The sequence below is a fragment of the Anopheles moucheti genome, chromosome 3 (genome assembly GCF_943734755.1).
Source record: "Anopheles moucheti chromosome 3, idAnoMoucSN_F20_07, whole genome shotgun sequence".
Lineage (NCBI taxonomy): Eukaryota > Metazoa > Arthropoda > Insecta > Diptera > Culicidae > Anopheles > Anopheles moucheti.
The window spans coordinates 32,608,758-32,620,152 of NC_069141.1; positions in this window are offsets into that span (position 1 = coordinate 32,608,758).

Consider the following 11,395-nt stretch of genomic DNA (forward strand, 5'->3'; position numbering starts at 1 on the left):
GTTCGGAAAACGCCTCCATGTATGCAATCAACCACACAACACTTTTGTTTAATTAATTATTCCATGAGAGGTAGCTAACATTGTGAAAACTTAATTTTATGTTGCAAACAACAAGTAAAAAATATGTTCTTTGCTCTATCCAAAGCTGCACTATCACTTTAATACCCACAGATAGCAAAAAGTTGCCTCGAATTCCGTACCATCTTAAATGGCACGATGGTACTACGCTGACTCCCACCCAGCAGCGGTTACGGCGGTATCATTATGGTGACAATTGCGTCTGGCGCTGGCATTGTCCACAGCCACAACACTTCTGCACGAGCCAAACAGACACAGTATCCCAGCCCAAGTCCATCCTGGCTGAGGGGGAAAGCGAAAACTTCTCACAAGATGCATTCTTCGTCTAATTGCTTGCTACCCCTGCCCCGACTTGCTGGTGTGAAACGAAAATGCATTCGTTTCGTGAGTTTTCTCGTATCATTTGGCATCCTGCAAGCTGTCCCGGTTCGGAAGCTGGTGTCGAGTGTCAATATCCGAACAGGGGGCAAAAGGTTGGGCACTACAATTGTTGGCTTCTAACGATGCTCTCACGCCGATTTTTGCAGCTGTTCTGGTTCCACCGAATGACGAACGTGGTTGTGGTGTGAAAAGTCGTCAACAACAAGAAGAAGAATTGGCGCCGCCACGGGGTCTGTGGCGAGGTAGAGTATTCCGTTTCCGGCAGCACATTGACATATTGTCCCACGGTTAGGATGGCATTGGGACAGTGAATCGGTGTTACGTGCTTCAAGTGTTGGGATGTAACGGTGCAACCTGCAACGTTATCAAGAGTGTCTGATGGGGTTCTCAGTTTGGCAGAAAGATGGCTCTGCTTTCAAGAGCACACGAACGATCTTACGGTGATTTGTAAATCTCAGTCGAATGAATACCAGAAGAGTGATGTACGGAAATGCGAATGTCGTGTAAGTGTTCTTATGAGTGAAAAGTGCTGTTACTTTCCTACGATCAAAGACCGGTTTTGAATGTTTGGTGATTCCAATAAAATATAAAAAACTTTAATTACTTTTATACAAATACCGTGTATTGTGAGTAATACTACGAGGTATGCATAGTTCGAGTTACAACTGCTAGTTCTTCTGTCAGTTTTGTGTTGGAAAGCTTCTTCAGGAACATCATGCCAAAATTGAAATTATATTTTGAACTTATCTATAATCAGAACTAGATCGAATATACAATAAGAAACCATGCCTTTATTATCTGTTCTGAATAAATTTTAAAGGAAAATGGAAAACGTTTTTACAAATACCAACCCTTTTCCATTGAGAGCATGAGAAGTCTGACGATACGTGAGCCAGCTGCAACTCCTTTCAACTTTCATTCATTGATAAGTAGCAAACAGGAAAGCAAAGGCAGCATCCATCGATACGAAAATACTCCCAACAAAGCTTAAGGCATTATTTTCGCTGTTAGCAATCCAATTGCTCGATTTTGTCGGAACATTTTGATTTAAATAAAGCAAACCCGAATAACATCCAACATCCCTTGCTAGCTGTACGAAGCTTCTTGTTCAGGACAGCGAGAAATTGTTCAAAATTTGCATATCAAACGGTCGATAGAAAGATGGTGGTTGGTTTTTGGGCACGAACCTGCACCGGAGTGAGTTCGAGAGGGAAGTAAACGAGGCCTTTGATTCGAGCACCACAAAATCCCACGTACCTCGACCGTGTTTTCTTCTGCGTGATCAACATCAGTTTGGTTTCGACCAGCACGGTTCATCTTTATGCCAGTTTGTACGCTATCCGATGGTCGATGAAAAGCGTGACTGTATTTAAAAGGATTTATGGACTGGCTTTGAGAAGATATAACGTTGGATTACGCTGCCGAACACAATCACCGTAAATGTGAGATCCAGAAAGGCCTGCTGGGTATTGTAAAAAGTAATATACCGCAGTTAATTTAAAGGTATTCAGAAAACAATTTCGGTAGCAAACAGTAGCTGGACTATTATTGATTTTCATTTCGCTGATTTAACTGTGCATGCTACTGTTTTTCATCCCAGAGTTGTGCACTTTACGGGTCCACCGTATTTTCCCTGTCAATCATTCGAAATAGAGCCGGACGGAGGAAAACCATCCTTTTGCAAATAAAATACGTTTGAATACGTTCCTAGAGTTACGGATGCCCGAATTCCAAATTGGATTGATGATTGAATTTATACAGGCTTAATTCAATACCGTGCTTACTTTTGGTGAATTTATTACTAACCACGGGGAAGTAGGTCACATCCATGTTGGCCAAACTAGCTTCGATGGAAATAAAACTTAGCTTTCGAATAGTAATATGTTAGGGATTTTAGAGACTAGATGATGTCGCTGCGCTATATGAATCCATGAAGCTGTTTTGCATACATTTAGGCGCTTTTGCATGGATTCTGCTATCGGCACTTTAACTAATGTTATAATTCCATAGTATACAATGTAAGTAACTTATTTGATACAAACGGTAGAACGGATAAAGTCAATCTAAATAATTGATAATCTTTTTCATTTCCATACGCATTTGAATAAAGTCAACCAGTGCGCCAATCATTATGGCTACGTTACTTTCATCCATTACGATTTTTTCACATTACCCATTTACTTTACTCTAGCAAAGTCGCTGTAATCGTCATTGGTACGTTCGTCGTAACACTGTACTCTATCCTTCTAGTAAAAACCATTAGTCTGTGTCTGACGGAAGGATCCTGACCTTTTTTTTTGCTTCCCTCAAACCGCTATCCTTGCTTGCAATTTCTGCTGACATGTTCAGCAACAAAAAAGCGTACATTGAATCTGACTCCGAATACGAGCGGACGAGCATGCAGAGAGAGCGGGAGGGATGAAACCAGTCAGCTGTGAAAATGTTGAAAGAGCATCTGCTTTTTGAGGTCAACAATTCGTGACCATCCACAGTCAGTGGTCAGTGGAAGGAGCATGAAGGATAAGCTGTGACCACGCATTCATTTCGACGGCGATGGGTGTGAACCATCTCACACGCATAAATGCATTCCTTTATAGCATATTCTAACAGCAGCATATCCGTGCACCCACACACGCGTGCTTGGTGAATGTATGTATCACTCGAAACGTAAACGAAGAGCAAACAATCAAACGCTAGTGTTTGATCGGCATGGGCACAGTGTGTAACATCATGAAACGTGTCCTTTTTCACACGAGCAGCAAAGGACCACAATTGGCCTATCCGTTGCTATTCTCGTTTAGTGCTGCTGCTTGTATCGACATTTTGCTTTTGTCTGTATGCCAACGCGAGCAAATGCCGACCCATCTGCACGTGAACGTATCAATTCGCAACCCCGTAGGAAAGATTCACAAACGATGCGATGGAAAGCTTCGAATGTGTCGAGCAGTTAGGTGAACGAAGAGTTCGAGCAGTCCCGAAGGACGCTTCGGTTTGTGAAAGTTACTTGAAGAGAAGAGAAAAGAAGATAAAGGTACGTATGTAAAGAAGAAAGTTACAATGAAGTATGTTCCTAGATAACCGATTTAGTTATATAACTAAACAAACTAAGTAATAATAATAGTAATCATCATAAAATAAGATAATTAGCATGATTATGCTTATTCAATTTTTAATGCGATAATTAGCTATACAATAGATTTGTTGATTAATAGGAAAATTACAACGTAAGTCGCTTGCAATATACATTTGAAAAGCCTCCATATTTCTCACACGTTTACCTTCGCGGTTAGATCCTGTCACCGAACAGTTTGACAACCCCTGGAGCCGAAGTTGCTACGAGAAGCGCTTAATAAAACCGAAGAGCGAACGTTTTCGCGCCATTCATTTGTTGTTTGTATTCTGAGAAATTGGATGTTAGTTCGATATCAAAGTCTCGATGATACGGAGTCTGTTCTGGTCTGGGGACTCTGGTCTATTTCTTGTCCAACAGTCAAGAGCGCGCATTTTATAAATCAGTAGTGATAACAAGCCGTGCGGAATGAAGTTACTGTGGAAGTTAATCGAAGAATTAAGTGGCAACTTGTGCTAAAACCGTGTGTATACTGGACAATCGTATCGATTGCTACTAGGTTAATGTAAAAAGCTTTGCTAACGGTAACGGTTAGGAACTCTTTTTATTTAGTGTTTCTTAAATATTTGTGCATCATCTGTGTGCAGTTCTGATGATTGATCGAAATAGCGTTAACGAAAAGCATGGCTAGTACATAGATTGCCCGATTTTTTCCGCGTTATTCCCCAGGGTGTCTTCATTTCGGTGTAACACGTGGTGAAAAGAGGTTTCTCGTAAATGGTCCCGTAGCCCGTTTATGATTGATCGTGTGTCGGACAGTTTAAGAATTGAGTGATTCATGGTTCTTACTACGAAAGGATGAGAAAGGATGTAGCCGAAGATGGAAGTTAGTTACGTGCAGATACATGGTGTGTACTCGCAAGATCGCAAGAAGTTTTTTGTTTTATTTGCAACAACCAATGCGGACTGAAAGAACTCAGAAAGAAGGTTACCAAAATTAATATGAAACAGTAACAAAATCAGTTGAATCGCTGTTTAAATCAGAAAACATCAAAACCTCGAAAAATAAATCTAATGAAAGTACAATAAAATCCCCAGTGCTTCTTGAATTCATCGACATGTGGCAGTAAGATTCATCCTCGTTCCTACACGCAATCGCCCTTCCGCTCGGCTATGGCACTAGACGGTACGCCACTCACCTTTCCATGGTCAATCTTTTAAAGAGCAGCCAATTAGTTGCAGGCAATAGCAACAGAGACTTGCTCCATTCCAGTAGTGCGACCCTCACTCGACGGTTGGCAGTAATTAAGAGGCGGTGTCAATTAATCAAACTGACGGTTCTATTTGTCCGGGAGCGGTAGGACCCGTACGTGCATGTGCGCGAGAGTGTATATCGTTCGTGTCCACACGTAAGCTTATCCGTTGATCGAGTATCGAAGTGGTAAATCATTAGATTCGAGTGCTCTTTTTTAGTGATTGGATGAAGTGAGTCACTAGCCCTTCTCGAGCAGGAGCTTCGGTGTGCTTCGGTGTAAAACTCATCCACAGCACAAACGTGGTGTATGGCAAAATGTCAGCAAAATTACGGTTCGCTGGGTAAGTTTCGATTAGAAGTTCCACAAGCGATGGTTTTCTAAATTTCCTTTAAAAAAGTGCAGTGGAAAACTTTAACCCACATTTCAAGTCACAATAAAACAGCAACAGTAGTGCAATAGTTGATGGTGGTTGCACATATTGGTGACGGATAGAGCAATGGTGCGGAATGGGCGAAGACAAACACAATCGATGGTACGAGATGGTTGTCACGTGTGCCCTGTGGAAGAATGAAAACTAATTGAAGAAACTTTCTGGAGAGAAAAAACTTCTCCTTTCAAGATCCCAAGCAATTTCGTTGGATTAAACCAATGAGACTTGTTCTGAACGTGAATAAACTCAATTACTTCTTGCTGCTGGCTTAAAATAAATTGCTGCTGGGCAGGAAAAAAATAATATTGTTATACTTTCAAGAATGAAACTTTTAATAATCTTGATAAATAGCAAATAATTTAATATTTTACTTAAAAACAGCACGCAAGAACTTGAAGATAATGGGTTTAGTCGTGCGAATTCCATACTTTAATGCAAACTAATGGCCTATATTAAACGGTGGAGTATTTTTCATGATGTTTTATGATCAGAAAGGGTGAATTTAATAGAGTTGTTACTTTAAAGATACCAAATTATATTAACTTATCGCACCATCGAATACCTATAGACAGTCTGTCATGTTCGGTATTTCCATTCTCATCTTCAAATTTGCTCCTTCATTGGTTTCTCTGCTTCTTGCAATGGCTTAAGGGCATAATGCATTTGCAGCAAGATCTAATATGTTCTACCACACTTGATTGACGTGCGAAGCATTATTCTTAGTCATATTTCATGTTGCATCGTTCGAGTAAAACTACCCATCAAGCAGAATGACACACCATGTTCCAGCAACGTTCCTACGTGTTGCACCGAGCTCCATCTAGCTAGGTGTAGGTGAATCTCTATTGCCCTGAATACATTATGTTACATCAAACAAGGCGTCGTTGGAGGGCTGGAACGAAATTAATAACCACAAACTTTTATACCAGTAGAATGTCTTCTGCCAACAAAGGCATCATTACTGCATCGTGCTGCAACTTGAAAAAGGAAGATCGTATTTTGTGCTGACCAAACGTTGCTAGGGTCAGTCAAACAATGCAATAAAACCATCTGACAGGATCAAGAGAACGAACAAATAAATGCACACAAAAGGAAGCATCTTTGTTCACGTCCGCTAACTAGCGATAGTTTTATCCGCTTGCGAAGGACGCCCACTTCACGAGGCTGATGAAACGAATTTTCAGCATCCGAAAGTCGCGCGGAAACAACTGAGCCTGACAGCTGGAAGACCTCAAGCGCCTCAGTTTCGTCGCTCTGACAGCTGTCTTGACAGCTCGTGTCGAGTGATTTACGTGGTGATGCTTGTACATGTCTGTGAGAAAGTCAGCGGATTAGTATTTGCGAGGAAGGAAATTGAATTGCGAACATTTCGAGTGACGCTAAAAATACGAACAATCGTGGGTTGAATTGAAGCATTCAAAAATTCTTGCAATCTTTTATCATGTTTTGTGGATGAGCTTGTTATTTCCGCTACAATGAGGCAACAACGAGGGGAAACATTGGAATAATCACTATATGTTGAACAATCATTCAGACCCCTTGATTTGAAGCCAAATTCTTAACTATTCCCGTACATTTAAACCCCTAAAAGTATGTAAAACACATGACAAACAGCCGCGTCGTAGGCTCAGTAACAGATTGCTATGAGATTTCAGCTGATGTTGCGCGGAATAGAAAAAGTTCTTGTATCAAATTTGTGTTATAATTGTCTTAATTCGTAGTATCCTTCATTAAGGCAAATTAAAGAGAATATGTGAGGCGTTGGAAAAAAAAACAAATCCAACCTCTGTGGTGGAGCGAAACGCATTCCCATCACTAGCGGAGTCATCATCATCACCATCAAAGTGATTGCCACTAAGGCTCCCAGGGCAATTATGATCCACTCTCCCGTTCGGTGGAAGGAATGACCGGAAGGACACAAACGCCATCCGTTTACCCCACATGTACGACGACTCCGTTGTGGTATTGCGTGACTAACATGATAAAGTATATTTGGTCTAGGAACACGAATGTCTAGGGGCAACCGGTGGAGCACTGGGACCATCAGGCAATGGCAAACGAAACGGTAGCTAACAGAGTGATCCCCGAGCAAACGATAACCGTACAATTTAAATATCACTTAGCACACAAACACATGTGTCGCTGTCGTTTAGCCAGTACTCTGCATCCGGAGTGTTGGATGCAAAGGGTCCGAAGGAAGGGCCCGAATGCAGACGGACGGTGCCGGGATCTCGATTTTCCCACCCAATGAAATGGACTCTTCAGTCCCTTTCGCAGGTTGAAACCCGGTACATTTTGCTCATTCTTCTGCTGGTTTTGGTTGATGATAGCCCTTGGGGGAGGAAACGACTCACCCCGACTAGAAATGGTGGTTGATTACTAACTGTGTCTAAGTTGACCAACTGATCTAAGAATGGGGCCCGGTTCGCGGGGTACGTTGGTAATATTTTGCGTTGGACTGTTGTGAGAGCCGGCAGCATTATCACTCCTTCCCCGGGGCAAGTGTTAGTTGTTTGAGGTAAGCTTACATCCGGCCACAGTTGCACAGTTGGGACAATGGCAACTGGTAACAGCATGATTGCATTCTTCCGGAATATGCTCTAGAGCACTCTTACTTCGCTGTTCGCTTGACTCTCGTAAGCTTAACCCACACACAAGGATACGTACGATGGGCAAACGTTCACCGAGCAGTGCATCCGGACCTTCACACCCACGTGCCTCCGCACAAGTTTGGGTAATACTCATTGGTTCGATTAAATGCAAACCGTGCATAAATCACTCTCTAATGAACGTCCATCCACCGAATCATGCACGAATGATCGGAAGATTTTTGGCGTTGGGGCATAAATTGCGCTGGCCCATTGTTTCCGGGCAAATGTTGCGTTGCTCTGGTGCCAGAATGCATCATCGACCTCGAGAAAGCTTAACCATCCGAATGATATCATCTGTCCACATCAGTGAAACGGTAATGATAGTGCTCCGTGATAGTAATGGGGAAAATGTGTTCCACCAGCCACTAGCCTTTATTTTCCACGATCCATCAGGGGAAAACAGAGAGGAAAAATACGTCTAGAATCTTCCCATCGTTAGACCGTTGACCTTGTTATCGCCCGGAGGGCATTAGAACGCTTTATTCGAGCAGTTTGATCTGCTCTTTTTCTCTTCTTTCAGGCAAAGAATCAGCCGATAAGACAAACAAGTGGCAAAAGTATTAACAAATGGCAGATTTAATGTTGCTGCCGCCGAGAATGCGATGCATCGGAACGTGCTGCAGTTTGTGCAGTGATGAACAGTTCCATTTTCATTGGCCAACTTTGTCGTGCTGAGTTTAATGAAGTAGCGTGAGCTCCCTGCATCATCCATACGGGATTAGCGCGCGTGAAAGTTTGGTAGTTGCTTAAGCTCCGTCTTTTTTCTTCCACTGGATGGAGATGCAACTGCAGACATTCAGCATGACCGAATTCGAAATAATAGTGACGTCTGGGAAATAACAGGCAATGCGTCTTACGTCAACATCAAGGACAATATCCTTGCAATTGCTCGGTGGACAGCGGAATGGCACCACTCGAAATGGAATAGGGTTGCATATTTGATAAAAAATGGTAAGCAGTTATGCTATTTAAATTTAAATTTATGGAACTCGTGCTTGAACTATGTTCAATTCGTGTCGCGTAACTGTCCAGCGACTGTAAGCATTAACACAATAAACGAGTCAACGTTTACATAAACTTCATACAATAGAACATGCTCGCTTACAAGATCAACAATATGTCACATTGTTCCAAATGGAAATACACTCTGTTTACCTGCATCTATTGTAACCAATCGCTAACTATGCACGATGATGGACTCTCGTTCTCGTTTGCTTGCTTTCCTATCCGTGAGAGCGTCAGTTAGCACGTTATGTCAGCCAACTTTTAATTAGCTTCCACTCCATCGTCCACAGAAACTTGCGACGTGCAATCAACTACTCAATCAAGCGGCACAGCGTAAACATGCGCTGGAAAACAGAAAAGAAACAACGCTACAAACGGGTGCAAAAGAATGTTATACCTCACCGGTTGCAGTTCACAGCGCGATTCACGTGCAAACTCACAAACAAAAGGAAAGCTGTTGCAGCGATGTTTTTTTTCGAAACGATTTCTACGAGATACATAAATTACTGCTAAAACCGAGCGGAGTTTTTTAAAACTCTATAATGAAACAGAACTGAACTTTGCGAGAAGGGCCGGTAATGGGAAGATTAAATGAAAAACTGTCACTCATTTTGCAACAGCCCTGCCTAGGCTGACTGTCAGCAAGATATCATCGCTACAACAATATGTCCCACTAACTATTGAACATGTTGCACATTATGTTGTACATCGTTTTAATGTTGTTGCTTGTATTCTTTTATCTCCATTCGTATAATGGTATAGCAGAGGAACAGGAAGCACTTCGTTCCTTTTGCGTGTAACATAAATAGCATAACAGCAGAGCAACATCGCGTACCAACCATGAACGAAACGGTATCCACGGGACAGTGGGATGATGCAAATGTTACTACAACATCCGCAAAAAAGGAAAGGCTTTAGCGTTGTGTCCAGTTTAACGCAAAAACGATGTAAACTCACACCACACTACGGCCCGGGCTTTTGCTCCCTATTTATGCTAGTGAGATCGTAAATTGTCTTGGGTCCTGGGGTGGTTGTGCAGAAAAAAAAATACATACACACTCTCACCCCTGAGCTGAGCATAAATTGTGAGCATTGTAGAGCTTGCGGGAGGTCGAAACAGTGGGGAATAGAATTTTTGCCACAATGCACCACCAGTCCACCACAAATCCAGCGGCCAGGCGGTTAATATGAAGCAAAATTAGCATTTGAGCACAGGGTCACTAGTATACAGGTCGCTAGAAACCGAGATACCGAGGGCGAGTAGATCTAACTGCGAAAGCTCTTTTGTTCGTGCGGTTGGCGAATTTACACACGGTTCCAACGGAACAATGTTCACGTTCCGAATCCGGGGAAAAGTTGGTCAAACCTCGCGGGCTCGTGCGGCGGACTTCGCGTAAAACTTGATGTGAGCTCGTAATAAAACTCAAATCAAACCTAACAAGTTGTTTCGTAGCCCAAAGTTGTCCAAGAAAACTCGATAGCAAGTTTCGTGCTTCAAGTGTTTCCCATACGATCTCCCAGTAACTCCCGGGCAAAGGGTAGGCAAACATCGCTGGCAAGTGTGGGGTTCGCTGTTCGCGTTGAATACCTGAAGCAGTAGCAAATAGCAACAGACGACGGGCCCTTTACTGTGCGGCTTCAGATAATGATGGAACGTTTCAAATGAAAAGTTTCGTCTACCATCCGGCTTGGGAACCTTTTGCTACTCCAAATGCCAATCCAAAAAGGCGAACCGAACCAACCCGACGCCCTGGTCACGTAGCAAATTAACACTTTCATTCATCATCATCATCATCATCATTCGCATCATCGTCATCGTCGTTAGTGCTGTAGTGTCGAACATACCGAAGCCCCGCACAAAATTGTCGAAAGGAATCGAGAAAAAGGAACAAACGTCCCAACGTACCGCCGGGCGGTTGAGTATTGCTTCGAAGTTCTCCATTGAGTAGCATGTGCCATGCTAATCGGATTACTTGGCGTCAGGAAAATATGCGCACCAAGACGCGAAAGTGAAGCGATTAGGAACGGAAAGAGTTGAGTGAGGGATTTCTGTCGTTGGATTGAAGGCAGCGAAAGAATGCTTGAAGGTGTTTGTTGAAGGGTTAACCGTCATATCGTTCTCCGCAGTCGCTCTTCACATTTAACGTGAAACTAAAGTACCGTTTTCGAGAGTGACGGCTGGACGCACGATTGCAGATGCTTTTTCGCAATCTAAATAATTCGCAATTGGTATCCAGAGGGTCCCGTTTTATGGAACACTGAATCGTTCACTCGTCCCAAAAGGCATACCCAAAATCATTGTAAAAATGATTGATGGAGAAAAAAGGGTCTCGTATTTTACTTTTAATAAAGGAAGCACGTTGCTTGCCATGCAGCTGGCTAGTAGGGGACCCATGTTTTAAGATTCATGTTATTTTTGGGCACTGATCGCACTAACCTTCGACACCTTGGGCGATAAATCAATTTCAATTTGATCGGGAGCGTTTGACGTTTGTTAATGTTGTATTGATTGTATTTTTGCTCA